Genomic DNA, 16,035 nt, shown 5'->3' with positions numbered 1-16,035 from the left:
ATGGGTAAACATTATTTATATAATAAATAAAAAGAAAAAATGGTTTCTCCTTTATGGTCCATCTTGTAAAAATTTGCCACAATCTCAGCTTTAGAAAGGCTTGTTTCATACCAATGAGGTACATTGTAAACTATTGAAATTCAAGATTTGGTTTGATTTGTTTACTTCAAGGTTTAAATCAAGGTTAAAGTGGCAGAAGTATAGAGTCATATTTTCAAATTTTACTGTGACTTTTTAGTAAAAATAAATGATTGCCCAAATCCCAACAGTGATTGTTGATGTTAAATATCGATGAAGTGTTTAGTAAATGTGTATATTGATGAAGTGTTTAGTAAATGTGGCTCTTTTAATTTGTGTTTTCATTTTCAATGGTGCAAGATTAAGAGAATTACCAGTTAAGTTCTAGAGATTCTTAAAATTAAACATTTGTATAGCTATTTATTTTGCATGCTTGAACCTATGTTTTGATTCAAAACTGTACATATTAAATCATGCATGGATTAAATTGAGGTATAAAGTAGCATTTCGTATGAGATAAAACTTGTTCTTTTATGATATGTCTCATTTCAAGAAATAACAGTGTAGCCGCCAATGAATTAAATATAAAACTTAATGGACAATAATAAAACTTACACAACTGATCAGTGGTTATCAGTTGGAGAAGTTGGGCATGTGTATCAGAATTGCCTAGAAAGCTTTTTGAAAACCATACGTGTTTCCTTGCCACCATCCCCAGCCTATCCTTGTGATATTTGGATTTCCAGATTTGGCAGTGGGGTAGGAGAATAGAGGAGGCAAAAGTGTGCAATTTCAGGACTTTGCAGGGTGCCGTAAAGTCCTAGTGCATATTAAACCTCAAAGTCACCCCCACCCCCAGGTGTATACTCAGTGTAAGTTAATTCTTGGATTCCTGGAGCCACAAAATGCTACTAGCCTAAAACACCTTGAGTATTGGGCTTATAGAGGCCTAGAATCATTAGACTTGAAACAAATCTAGGTGATAGGTTAGTGGAGGTGATTAGACTCCTATTTGGAGGTGAACTCCTTGTTCAGTTAATTCTTGTTCAATATAAAGGAAAAGAATCCAGGTGGAAGACCGAGGTCAGCTCAGCCTGCCTCGTGTCTGATTTGCCGCATATCAAAAACTACAGCTCCCACAGACCTTTATGTTCTCTACTAGTTTTCTCACTGCGGGTAGAGTCCCACCAGTAGGGACTCATTCTTTGTCTTAAAATGTGTGCATCTCCAGAAATACTTTCTTTTTAATGGTAATAGTACAGGGATCCGTAACATACTGAGTTTATTCAGTGATCATGCGTTAAAGCTCATTAGCTCTGAAAAATCACTCCCCACCCTCAACCCCCCACTCCATCCCCTACCCCCACACCTGGCTGAAGCAAGTTGTTGGGTAAGTGGGGATATTCACAGAGGAGAGTGAAAAGAAGCCCAGAGGGCTCTAGCCACTGCTTGAGAGGAAGGGCAGGATGGACAGGGGTTGATTGCCCAGGGCTGTACCTCCGGGAGAAGAGAGAAGATCAATTTCCAACTAAAACTCAGATTCTGACTCTGGGGCTGAGGGAGGGGATTCTGCATTTCCAGCTAGTCCTTGTCTCTGGTGTGGAGGAACTTAATCCCCTTCACCTGTATGTCTACACAAGTCCTGTAACACACAGGGGTCCACGAGACCAGAGATCCTTGCCCTTGAGTGAGACGAAGGATCACCTGGAGAGCTCGTTAAAACAGATTTCTGGAACCTGTCTCAGAGATTCTGATTCAGTAGGTGGGGGCCACTAGTGTAGACAGCATCTCCCGGCCGTCTGCAACCCTGGGCCTGCCGTCCCACATAGGCTGAAGTTCCAAGTGGCGGGCACTTCCTGACATGCTGCCAAGGTGAGCCCCTCGTCCTCACATTTTGGCGGGCACTTCCTGACATGCTGCCAAGGTGAGCCCCTCGTCCTCACATTTTGGCGGGCACTTCCTGACATGCTGCCAAGGTGAGCCCCTCGTCCTCACATTTTGGCGGGCACTTCCTGACATGCTGCCAAGGTGAGCCCCTCGTCCTCGCATTTTGCCAAAAGAAGATCAGCTAGCTGATCTCACCATCCAGGCTCTCTTGGTCTCGTGTTTCTTGTCTTTGTAAACTTTGGGAAGTTGAAGCCACACACGGGAAGATGAAGATTTTGTATTGACGGTCTGCATACTCAGGAGGATAGAGTGTAGAAATTGTGTAGGCCCAGGACCTAAAATTATTTAGATCTTAGCTTTCTGGTCATGGTGGGTTGAATTACGTGAAATCCACAACCTAGAGATATTCTGTAGCTGTTAAGAATGATACTGTTTTTAAATGTTGCAGGCTTTTCTTGGTGGCAAAGCTCTTTAAAACTTTGATAGAAATACTTTAAGAACTTGGAAGTACTTACTTTGTTTTAAATGTAAGAATTCAACACATTGAAAATATTCCATAGGCAACTGGAAGAAACTTCTTAAAGTTCTTACCCTCTTGGAATAATGCTTATTCTTTTGGAAAGTTAAAGGAGTAAAGATGGGGTTAAATAGAAAAGTATTTTAACTTAAAATAAGTTAACTTGAAAGAAATTTCAGTTTTAATTATTATTGCCACAGCTTAAAACATACAACTGTTACTCAAGTGTTTGTTTTCAACTAGCTGTTCCCTTTCCATTTCAATGAATTCTTCAGTACCTGCATGTGTTATCATTATTGTTATGAGAAAATAGGGTTATAGCTCCTTGACCCTCACATAGCAGTGTTTGATAATAATTGCTTCAGTTTAAGGGTTATCAAAATATAACTTGTCTCAAAAATTAAATATGCTAAATATTATGTTTAAAAATATATTTTAAACATGTTGGGTATGGAGATTATACTTTTTTCTTCTTTTAATCAGATTTACTCCTCATTATTATACACAGTGTGGCAAAAGTAGCTTTACAGTTGAAAACAGTTTATTCTTATATTATTTTCCATGTGAACCTACTTTTACCCCACCCTGTATAGCCATTCTGTTTGAGCTCTAGTGTGCTGTGATTTGTAAAATTTCTCTCAGCAGACATGCATTTAAGAACGGTGGTGTCCCTCGGGGCTTTGTGAGGGAACTGATAAATAATAAAGTCCCCCATGCCACAGCTGGGTAGCACTACAGGAAATAGCTAAGAAACCTTGTTTTTTAAGGACATAGCAACATGTACAACAGGAAACTACAATAATAAGCATTGCTTGTTAGAGGCTGGCCTACTTAGCAGGGCTAATCTGAACAACTCTACCCAAAGCACCCTGCTTTTCTCCCATACTTACAGAAACCTCTGTCATCTACTGTGGTGGACAGATTGCTTAGGTAACTTTCAAGATTAAGAATTCATGTACGTTATTCTATCACTATAAATGATTTACAGGTGGGAAACCTCCATCCCACCAGCCCATGTCATAGGAGCACTCATATAACCTGGCTCCATCCATAGTAGAAACCACTGCAGTCTGTAATCAGGGTATTTGCTCAGGTGTGGCTCTTTGACTATCTACCGTCCCCACCTGGGCTTGGGGAGCACAACGGGTATTATTGCCCTAGGTCATAAGCCTCGGGGACCATTTGGAGTGTATATTATTAGTTATTTTGTGCTTTCATCCCTCAAATATCTCTCTAGTTCAAATGACGGAGAAGGGATTGCTTGGAAGCCTGTCAGTTGCCATCTTCCTTCCGCTAAACTGTGGCTACTTTGACTTCCTCTGGCTGACTTCCCAGCACAGGCCTGAGACCCACTGGCGTGGCCGCTGCCCCGCTGCGCACCCTCAGGTGGTCCCTTCATTTCATGAAATGATACCTTTTAGCCCCCACTCCCAGGGGACTCAGCAGCCCCTCTGTAGCCAGGGACTGTTGTCCATCTTGCTTGTTCCATCCTAGACTATAAGTAGGTTCCTGAGAAATAGAATTGTCATTTTCTATTCAGTATCTACCCTGCTGGCAGATACGTTTTTGTGCCCTTAATACATTCTTGTGGAGATGAGCGTTTGAGGGGTTATTTTCTGCTTCTGTGCCACCTGAGGCTTTGGTTTCCTCTCATTGGTGAGATTGACTCCCTGGAGCACATTATCAAAGGGGCTAGCTGACGAGGCACACGGTTTCTAATGCTTCTGAAGTTGTTTCGTGAGTTGTTTTATGCCATTCTCAACCCAACCCAGCCTGAGCGTTCTCTCCTTCCTCTTCCAGGGAGGTGGGTGCCCATCCACTGGGCTGCGTCCTGCCAGCTGTTCCAGGTCCCCTGCCCGGCCAGCCACGTGGCTCCCACTCCCTGGCGTCATTTCTTGTGGGCGAGGGGAAGGGAATTTTGATTATGAAAACGTGACATTAGGGAAATATATAGAAGCAAATGTTTGCATCAAATTTAGTTCTACATTTAGGATTACTTAAGAGTTGGAGATATAAAAGGTTTTAAGATTTTTATAAGTTTAAAATAAAAAGATATTACCTAGGTGTTACATTCATACTATCTTGGACCATCTGACAATTTTAATTCCTTTTCATTTAAATAGACCACTTTGATTTAGACCTTAATGAAGAACATTATTGGCTTTTCCATACCCCAAGTTTCATTGAGATAGCACCTCCCCTTCCTCTAATTTTTCTGTTATGGTATATTTTTTTACACTGTAATCCATTTATCTGGATTATTTAAATCTTTAATTTTATGTTCACTAGGAAGAATGATTTGATAGCTCCTTGAAGGTTTTAACAAAGTTTTTTTTTTTCAACTTAGGAAGAAGAAAAATGATTAGTTAAAACTATCAACATTACTTAGTAAAACTCGGCATATAGCGTGGCAGTTAACAGCTTTCTACTCCGTGCTAGCTGTTTAACCTTGGGCAAATTACTTAACCTCTCTGTGGTTTAAATTTTTCATGTGACAATGAATATAGCAGTAGTGCTTCAAAGGGTTGCTGTAAGGATCAAATAAGCTAGGGCTGTGAAGAGGGCAGCATAACTGGGCAATAGCCTGGCACATACGTTTTTGGGTGTACGCAATACCAAACGGCTCCATGTGGTCTTTACTTCCCGAAAGGGGACCTTATTTCCTAAACAACCTGACTAGCCTGGTTCTTTTTCTAGCTCTGATCTCAGGATTAACTGGACCTGCTCCTTTCCTCACAGGGTGCTTATTTGTTTCTTTGGCATAAGAAAGACCGATGTGAGAGAGACACATTGATTGGTTGCCTTCTGTATATGCCCCGACCGGGCTGGGGATCAAACCCGCAACCCTTCCTTGCTGGGGCCAGTGCTCTAACCACTGAGAGACATGGCCAAGGCTGAAACCTGTATAGCAGTGGTTCTCAACCTTTCTAACGCCGCGACCCTTTAATATACTTCCTCATGTTGTGGTGACCCCCAACCATAAAATTATTTTTGTTGCTACTTCATAGCTGTAATTTTGCTACTGTTATGAATCGTAATGTAAATATCTGTGTTTTCCGATGGTCTTAGGCTCTACAGCAGCGGTTCTCAACCTGTGGGTCGGGACTAGCAGGGTTGCCTAAGACCATCGGAAAACACAGATATTTACATTACGATTCATTAACAGTAGCAAAATTACAGTTATGAAGTAGCAACGAAAATAATTTTATGGTTGGGGGTCACCACAACACGAGGAACTGTATTAAAGGGTCGCGGCATTAGAAAGGTTGAGAACCACTGCTGTATATAGTTTTGTTAACCAGTGTCACTCCCAATGAATTCAATAAAAAGGAGAAGGAAAAGAAAGAAAATATTACTAAGGAAGGGAATACAAGAGTAAGAGTCTGGGAACTCACTACTGCTCTGCCTTGTCATTTCTATATGGGATTTCTTTGATTCCTTAAGAAAACCTCAAAAGAGGAGAATTTATTGAGACTAAGTAATTTGCCCAGGGTTGCAAAGCTAAACTGGCAGAATCAGGATTCAAACTCAGGACCCTGTGACGGAAAAGCCAGTGGCCTTCTGTTAACCACGGTGACAGGAACATCAGCCATACCATCTTAGTGAGGATGCTTCTTAGCTCAGTACTGTGCCACAGTTCTAAAAATGACCCTAAGTACTGAGATGCCAAAACAACGAATCGTTATTGTAAGCACCGAGTGTCTGCAACAGCCTGCCCACTCACATTTTCTCAGTTCGCATCAAACGCTGACTGTTTAATCAGAGAGAAACTTATCCACACAATGGAGTTACCAAAAATATAGCACGGAAGTGTTTTGCTGTTTGATAATTATAAATTTGCACAGGCTTTGAAACAATATCAAATGTTCTTGTACTGAACCGATTGTCAGTCATGTGACCTTGTTATATGGAACCTCCCATAGTGGAAAGTTTCATATTAGAAATCCTTTCTTACCTAGCACAACATGCTGTTTCGGGCATGATCACTGCCTCAGAGCCCAGGTTGGCTCAGGTCCTAAACAGTACTGGGGCGAGACTCATCAACTTTATTTCCATTTCTCATTATAGAGCGCGTACGGCCTGTACTGTCCAAGTTCCAAAGCAGGGTTTCTTAAAATGTGGTCTTAAAATTAAATGTGATAGTTAATATATGGGTGTTTGGGCCCCACTCCAAATGTACTCTAACAGATTGTTGCAAAGTGATCCAAGAATCTGCACTTCAATAAATGTCTAATATGACTTTCATATAGATGTATGTACACAGGTCACTGTTGCAATTCAGTATCCTGACAGTAGAGGCCTTTGTTCCAGGGTAACAGGCAAGAACAGGCCCTTGGAAATATTTTTCCCACAGCCATTGATGGTTCATTTTTCTTCCATATATTGTGAGCTATATAGGGGCACAAAAAGAAAAAAAAAACAAGTCACTTTTATTTGCTGTGATCATTGCTGCAGTCAAGATACTTATATCGATAGCCTTCTTAAAAGATGCCTTTTGCTGGTTAAAAGTTTATGTGCTTTGGTGAGAGGGGTATTTCATATTCTACAAAACACTGGGGTTCAATTTCCATGACATTTAAAAATAATTCTGCAGTAGTAATCTGCAGTGATTTTTGTTGGATTTAGCCCAGAATGTTTTTCTCCCAAGTAAGGCACTGTTACAGTGCTGTGCAGTGCTACCCTAACGCACTGCTCAGTCAATAAATGGGAAGCAAATACATGTCCCATAGGGAGCACAGCATGGCATCACCACTCTACTGTCTCGGACAGGATCAGATGAAGCCAAAAGTGACCAAGAAAAGGCAAAGTAGAGTGGGTCTGTGGACAGCTCTGTGGCTCCAAAATTCCATTATTTTTACATTTATAGAGCTATCGATAAAATAATTTGATGCACCTATTCATGTTAAAGGTGAGAGCTGTTGATTGAAGACCCTTAGCCGAAAAGATATTGTGCCCAGAAAACTATACTTAGTACTAACAAGGAGTCCTTTTGAAGAGATACTTCACTGAGCGTTTGATAATACGTGCAGTAGGTGTGCGCTACTCCCTGGCAGAGCCTGAGCCCTATCCTCCCAAAAAAACATGTTTGGTAGCTTAGGATTAAAATGAAGATTAGTTTAGGATTGTCAGTCAAAGCATTGTTATAAGGAATTAGTATAAAATCTCAACTGAGAACCAGATTTTATGTTGCTATGAGTGATTCTGCTATAAAAATTTGAGAAGTTGAAAAACTCAGACAACTTCCTTGTCATTTGCCTCTACAACATTAAACAATCACACACAGATGTTTTAGGTTACTTTTACTGGATTTATCGCCCCCCCTCCCCCCCAAAATGCGGTGTAGAGGCCACAGTACATGTACATGAAAAGATAAAGATTAATCATCAAATTAATGACGAGTAATCGGGAAGGCTCTGTGGAAGAAGAGGCTCTTGAATGAACCTTGTGTGGAAAATAAGTAGGGAGCAGAAGATGGGCGGAGGCAGTGGTAATACCCCTGATGAGAATGAAAAGGTGCATTTGGTAGATGACGTGGTGAGAAGTAGTTGTAGGAAAACACTGGCATCGAGGAGGAGTGAGCAATGAGGTTGTAAAAGGGAATTCATTGACAACCACTGGATGGGGCACACCACATCTTCTGCCCTGGAATCTTCAAATTATATGCTCCTGATGTTCCCAGACTAAAGGGGTCCATTGGCCTGAGCACATCAAAGCCCAATAGGTCAGGAACAGGAACTTGCAGTCAAAAAAGGAAGGGTTTATTAGGAAGTGGCCCACACCCAGAGTCACAGAGGAGCTAATGCTGAGAGACCTGGCTTCCCAATGACTTCCAGGGATGAGTTCTATAGGTGGGAAAATCAGTACTCCTGGTGACTAAGAGAGTTAGAGTTGTGGTCAGGGTCATGGTCTCTACTGAATGGTGGTCAGCACTAAGGTAGGAGGGTCATTGGTCATTGCATCTGGTTCTGATGTCAGCCATGATGTTGCTTCATTTGGTTTCACTGCTTTTCTGGGCCTGGAGCCAAAACACAACTGAGGCCTAGATATTTTGTGTGTGTGTGTGTGTTTTTAAATTTTATTTCATTGTTTAAAGTATTACAAATTTGAAAGAGGACATTCAGAAAGCCAAGAGACTATGAAAACATGCTCAAAGTCACTAATCATCCAAGAGATGCAAATCAGAACAACAATGCGGTACCATCTCACACCTGTCAGAATGGCTATCATCAACAAATCAACAAATGACAAGTGCTGGGGAAGATGCGGAGAAAAAGGAACCCTCGTGCACTGCTGGTGGGAATACAGACTGGTGCAGCCACTGTGGAGAACAGTACGGCGTTTCCTCAAAAAATTAAAAATGGAACTGCCATTTGACCCAGTAATCCCACTTCTACATGTTATTTTTAGTTTGATTGAAACTCTGTCTTTGTGGTCAGTAGACCCGAGGCTTTGTTCCTAAGATTATTGGATGCTGACCAGAACCTTGTCATGAGGGCCTAATGAGTAAAGGTCAGAGAGAGGGTGGGAAGAGAAGCCAGCAAGGTAGACACACACCTGGAAGGAGGAGGCAGGGTGAGTCAGGGTGCTGGATGCAGCCAGTTTGAATCAAAGGGAGAGGAAGGTTGCCCTAACTGGTTTGGTTCAGTGGCTAGAGCATTGGCCTGTGGACTGAAAGGTCCCAGGTTTGATTCCGGTCAGGGGCAAGTACCTTGGTTGCGGGCACATTCCCAGTGTGTGTGTTTGTGTGTGTGTGGGGGGGGCGCATGCAGGGGGCAGCTGATTGATGTTTCTCTCTCATCGATGTTTCTGACTCTATCCCTCTCCCTTCTTCTCTGTAAAAAATCAATAAAATATATTTTTTTAAAAAAGGGGAGGAAGGAGAAAAAGTCATATTAAAGAAATGTGAGTTTTCACACAGCAGAGCAGATACCTTAAAGCAGCCTCAGGCATTTCTTCTTTGGCCACTCCACCAATCCAGGGTTTACTGAGTCCTCTCACCTCCTCCCAGGTGTGTTTCTACCTTGCTGGCTTCTCCTCCTACCCTCTCTCTGACATTTACTCATTTTTGTCCCCTTTTATCCAGTTGGGAAAACAACAACAACAACAACAAAAAATGAACAGACGAGAAATCCCTCCCTTTTTCTCCCGCAGAGCAGCTTCCCATGCCTCCAACTTGTTGATTCCTGTCACCACCCTGCTGGGCACCGAGGTGGGAAGGAGCATAAGCAGGACATTTTCCCGAACAGAGACAGTTCTCTCTCTCAGAGAAATTCTGGGGCCAGCTCTTAAAGCCCTTATTAAAATTAACCTTGTTACTGACAGCTGTCGGAGAGGAGGGGGCGTCGGAGGCTGGGTGAAAGGAGGGGAAGGGATTAGCCAAAGAACACATATGCAGAGCCCGTCCACACAGACAACAGTGAGGTGAAGGCCACTGGTGGAGGGGTGGGGAGATGGGCGCTGGGTGGGCAAAGGGGAGGAAAATGGGGACATCTGTAATAGTGTCAACAATAAAACTAACGTTAAAAAAGTTAGCTTTATTACACATACAATGACAAACAAGGAACATAACAAAAAACTATTTTCTCTATAGAGGTTCCTCCTTGCTTGTTCCTGTAGCTCAAATCTCTGCCTCACGAACTTGGACACTCCACTTACATTCTTTTTCTAAATGGCAGTCATTTTATTTCTGGGTGGTCAGGGTCCTCTCCCTCCCTCTGCTCCCTCTCCCCTCTCTCTCACTTTCCCTCTCTCTCCACCCTTTCCCCTTTCTTTCCTCCATGCTCTCCCCTGTGGTGAGGAGGGAGATGAAACCCCACTGTCAGCATAGTCACTTAAGACTTCATGTCCTTTAAATTGCCCCTGGAAGCAACTAATATTCATGATTTCTTGTCCCACATGATTTGGTTTTTACATTTACATATGTCCTCTTGTTTAATTATCTCCATATCCATGTGAGAGAGGTATAATCATCCTCATTTTTATAGATATGGAAGCACAAGATGAGAGAAATGAAATAAACTGTCCAAGACAACTCAGCAAACTCAAGACAGAATAAGAATTTGAAAACAAGTGTCTTTAGGGATTTGGAAGTTAGTTTGATGCCTTATTACTTTCTATTGCAGCTTCTCTCCCAAATGTTTCTTTAATCTTTGGCTTGAGTGAAAAAAGAATTGCAGCCATGTTAATGTGAACATCACCACCAGCATGGCATCTCTTAAATTACGATTAAAATTTAAATCCTTGAACAAACATGCCTCATATTAATGAGCCTTTTTATGCATTTCTCGGTACTGCAGTCACTCAAAACCCCAACCGGTTTATCTTCGCTATCCTATTTTTTGTCTAAAATTCTTTAGAGCATGTCCCATGGGCTTTGTTCAGACTCATTGCTCTCAGCCTTCAAGTCCATCAGATAAATTTAACTTTCAGTCAGTGCTCCAGGACCTGCTCCTGCCTTCAGAGGTCCCACCTGCTTCCAGTTCCAGGCCCTTTCCATTGGCCAAAAAAATAGGTAAATAAAATAGAATTTACTTCTTTTAAGCTTTCTGTTTGATGGCGATGCAAAAATAACAACACTGTCTGAGGTTCCAAATGTACGTAGAGGAAATATTTAAAACAATTATGAATGGAGGAAGACAAAGGGATGTGAAGGGAGGTAAGATTTCCATACTTCACTTAAACTGGTAAAAGGCTGGACTGGTAGTAGACTGTGATAAGTTACACATATATAATGTAATGCCTAAAGCACCCACTAGGTTGATATAGAAAGAGATGCACTCAAAAACATGTTAGATGAATCAAAATAAAATTCTAAAAATTGTTGAAGTAACTCATAGGAAGGTAGGAAAAGGAAAACAGAAATGAAAAACAACAACAAAAAAGGCAGACTTATACCTTAACATATCAATAATCAAACTAAATATAAAGTTATAAATATACCAATTAAAAGACAAAAATTGGCAACGTAGATTAAAAAACATGACCCACTGCCTGTAAGAAATTCACTTAAAAAGTAATGATGTAGGCAGGTTGAAAGTAAAACAATGAAAATATATATATTGTGCTAACATTATTAAAGGAAAGCAGGAGTGGCTAATGGATAAATAGACTTTAGGTCGAAGACAATTACTAGATACAGACAGGGGCATTATATAATGACAAAAATGGTAATCCACCCCAAAGACACAGCAATTCTACATAGGAGGCCCCTAACGATAGAGTTACAAAACACGTGAAGCAAAAGCCGATGGAACTGAAAGGATCGAGCCCGCAACCCGGGCATGTGCTCTGACCAGGAATGGAACTGTGACCTCCTGTTCATAGGTCAATGCTCAACCATTGAGTCAAAAAGTCAAGCTTTTTAATGCATTCTCTTTTATTAGGATGGCAGGTGGCAGAAGCACTTCCTTGTCTGTGCCTCGTTCATGCTGAACTTTTTTCCGGTGGTGTTCTCAGATGCCCCTTTTCAGTCCCAGGACCTCAGCTTCCACAGGTCTCATGATTCTTTTCCCCCTTTCTGGCCCTAGTTTGCAGCTTCCCTGAACTACTCAAGGCTGTCTCGAGAACTTCTCAGAGATCTTCATTTTGGTAGGTTCCCAGAAAAATAAAACACAGCTAAGTCAGGGGTGCAGACATGATGCTGTACATTAAATGTTTGTATTTGACAAATGAACATTTTAACACAAAAATTTACAATGGAACCTATTCTTCTGCCACTTGATTTTACCTCTTCCTGTGGCTATGGGTGTAGTCTCATTTGGAAGATAACGGCTGACATCTGAAAGCGCAGTCCTTTGAAAAGGTTGAGCTGAGTCCAAATCTTCCTGATCTTATACCTCCTCTGTTAAATAAGGTATATACCTTTCCTGCTGCTTTTCACCTCCTAATAGTACTTGAATTTTCTACCTTTAGACACCTGGTGAGCAACTATCACTGCTTCCGATGTACTTTTCTCACTGTCCAGGGAATTCTGCCCAGAGCACTGAGGGTCTTACACACCCTGACTCTTCTACTATTCCTCAGTCCAGGTCTGCGAAGCTTGTCGAACCACGAGGGTGAAAGGGTTTTTAGTATTTCATTACTTTAATTTTATGCCTTTTACAAATAATTTTTTCAGAGGTAGTTTTATTGATTAAAAAATCTACATTCTAATCAATTACATTGATGAAAAATAATCATGTAATACTTAGTTTCTTTTAATCATGTACTAATTTTTAGGTTTAAAAATTGTTTATTTAGTTTTTAATAGAGAATACATCTACATGGTTTAAACTACAAAATGTCCTTCCTACCTTGGCTTCCAACTCTCCCAGTTCCCCTCTGGAGGTAATTTTTCCAACTTCTTATCTGTCTTTCAGAGAAACTCTATACATATAAAAGAAAACATATTTTTATACAAGTAGTAGTTGTAGGCAAAACACATTGTTCTACATCTTGCTTTTCCCTCCACTTAACTAGAGATTGTATTTCATTCTTTAAGGATATGCCATAATTTATGTAAATAGCTTTACTACTTACATAATAGTAGAGTGAAGCAATTACAAATAATTGTATAATTTTGTACTTATGTCTGTTTATATGCATAGGTAAATATATCTGTAGGTTCTATAGTGTAGGATAAATCCCTAGAAATCTACCTTTTTTTTTTAAACAGGCATTGTGTCAACTAGAGAATTATGTAATTGGTAAATGCACAAAGCAAAATGGTTTTAAATGATATTTTAATTTCAAGTGATAACATTCTATGAATTTTATGAGGAAATAGATCTTATGACCTGGAAATTATGTTAATTGTTTTTGTTTGTTTTACTTTCTTCTTCTTTTTCTTTTTATATCCTCTCATCTCTGTTTTTCTTTTCCTTCTATCTTCCTTTCTTCCCCTTTCCTTCCCTTTTTTTCTTCTGTCTTTCTCCTTTCCATTTTAAAACATCACAACAGCTATTTGTTTTCTATCAATGGGCCGATTGGGAGCTCTGTAACCACTAGGTGGTGGTACAAGAACATAGGGAGAAATATTTTCGTAAGCAGACTAGGAATTAGTTTTGATTTCCTGCTCAGTTTTTAAATTGCTATACGCTTGGGCCCTTAAATGCCTCCTAAGGGATGTCACTGTGATTGCTCTTTAGCAGTTGAGCCGACATAAAATTGATGTGGAGCTTTACAACAGCTGCTATAGACCACTTTATGTTGATGTTGAGACTTTTAACAATGCTTGAAAATGTTAACTCTTCGATAGGAGTCTGTTTTCTGAGTGATTTTGAAGGTCTTGCTTATATTTCTGACTGATTTACAGATCTTACAATGTTACAGTTGAGACTACTTAGAATTTATAATATTGCTTTATTTAGCTGACGGAATTTTTCGCAAAGAAATGACAGTTTCCTAGCTACTTTCTATGACAACGACAAAAGGCGTCTGTTGACTAAGGTTTACCCTGTTGACTGCAATTTGGTGCTTTACACCACCTTATATCATTGGTCTTCATCGAAATGAGTAAAGTATATATTCTACATGATTTTGGGAGGTGATATAAAAGCATTTTCTGTTTGTGGATTAGCTTAATTAAATTTTGGAAGTCTACCTTGTCCCTTTTAATATTCTGAATCTGTGCTTAGCAGTTTTGGATTGGTTAATTCTTCTTAAATTACACATACAAAAAGGAATCCAACATAACTGTTGAAGGATCTTTGCTTACGTTAGAATTGCATAATCATTTGCATTTACTCTCTGTTGAAATTCTGTATAATATGTTCACTACAGGAGTGTGGTCACAGTTACCCTGCAAAACATGCTGCTCGGAGCCAGCACGCAGGCTCTCCTCCTCCGTCGTGTCCCTGCCGGAGCTCACAAAGTGGCTACATGGTGGTTCTCCCGCTTTGTCACAGCATGTCCATGTCAAGTGGCAAATCCACATCTTCCTGAGAAGTAACATGCCTTCAACAAAGCATGCCACCAACTTGCTTTGATGGGTCCGTTATTTTCGGACAATTATTGAGGCATATCACCTCATTTCCATAACTATCGATAGTTCTGCATATCGTTTTTACTAGTGCTCACCAGGTTAGACAATGAAGACATAGACATTTTAGTAACAGGTTTTTAAAAATTAGTTTTTATTGATTTTTTTTTAGAGAGGAAGGGAGAAGAGAGAAACATCAATCGGCTGCCTGCTGCATGCTCCCTGATGGGGAGGCAGAGGGGAGTGTAGGAGGTGTCCAGCCCACAGCCTGGGCTTGTGCCCTGACCACGAATTGAACTGGCAACTTTGGTGCATGGTACAAGGCCCGACCAACTGAGCTACACTGGCCAGGCCTCGCCAACAAGTTTTGATGATAATAGTGCTCTCTTTTTTTAAAATCCTCGCCTGAGTATTTTCCCATTGATTTTAAAGGGAGTAGAAGGGAGGGAAGTGGAGAGAGAGAGAGAGAGAGAGAGAAACATTGATGTGAGAGAGATACATCGATTGGTTGCTGGGAATCAAACCTGCAACCCAGGTATGTGTCCTTGACTGGGAATCGAACCCGTGACCCTTCGGTGCATGGGCCAATGCTTTAACCACAGAGCTGCACCAGCCAGAGCTTTCTTATTATTCAACATGTATAGCCTTGCTAATGAAATTCTAGGGTCTGATATCCAATAGACGTCTGTTGTAACATCACACCTGAAGCCTTCATTTAAGTCACTGGGTGTTTACAAGGAAAAATGGCTGCTTTGTATCTGTTTACACATTAAGAAAAAAACCACAGAGTTCAATTCAATGGAAGAGCTCTCACTTAAAAGAAGCCTCCCTTCAATGATGAAACTATTACAACACTGTTCCAGGAAATAAAGTCAACTGCCGCCGATTCCTTGGTTTTATTAGGAAAGATAGCCCATTTTGTGATCCGCAATGTTTAAATCAATTGAACGATAGTGAAATCTCTCCCCTGAAATGGCTATTACACAGCTTGCAACCTTTTGTTCAAGAGATTAAGTTTGCATCTCCTCACATTATCTCCTTGTAATTGGAAAACTTTCATTTTGACAGAGAAAATGTGCCAGTATCCCTGTGAGCTTTGCCACAAGCCAATGCAGAATGCCATCTGGAGGATGCTTGCCCAGGCCGTGCAACAGCCTCCTGTCGGGTTGTATCTGGAACTTTGCAACAGAGCAACTAATAGCATCTTAAGCTCCATTTGTCTAGCGCGCTAGTGCTCTTGGCAGAGGTCATAACCAGCAGTGGTTTTGTTGATTTGCTGCATCAAATGTAATTAGCTTAAAGCACTCACTGACAGAGGCTCCGATAATGGCATGAAAGCCTCGGGCTTCAATTTACCCATTGTGTCAAATTTAAGTTTAGATCAACAAAGACGTACTCATTTCATCACCGGAACAATAGAACTTAATAATTTCTAAAGATGCTTATTTGGGATGACAAGATTTTCTTTCCTTTGGACCTCATTTCTAATTGTTCTATTTTATTTTATTACTTTATTTTATTTTTTACTCACTGGCTTCCAAAGCAGCCGTTGATACTTCCTGCTAGGACAGAGGGTGTCCTGTGTACACAAGCCGGAGGTCTGGTCTGAGCCGTACCTTTGAGTACATTTGTGGAAAACGATGAGACTTGATCA

This window comes from Plecotus auritus, assembly GCF_963455305.1.
Source record: "Plecotus auritus genome assembly, chromosome: 5".
NCBI classification, from domain to species: domain Eukaryota; kingdom Metazoa; phylum Chordata; class Mammalia; order Chiroptera; family Vespertilionidae; genus Plecotus; species Plecotus auritus.
The sequence above is the reverse complement of the archived record's forward strand: the minus strand, read 5'-3'. Positions refer to the sequence as shown.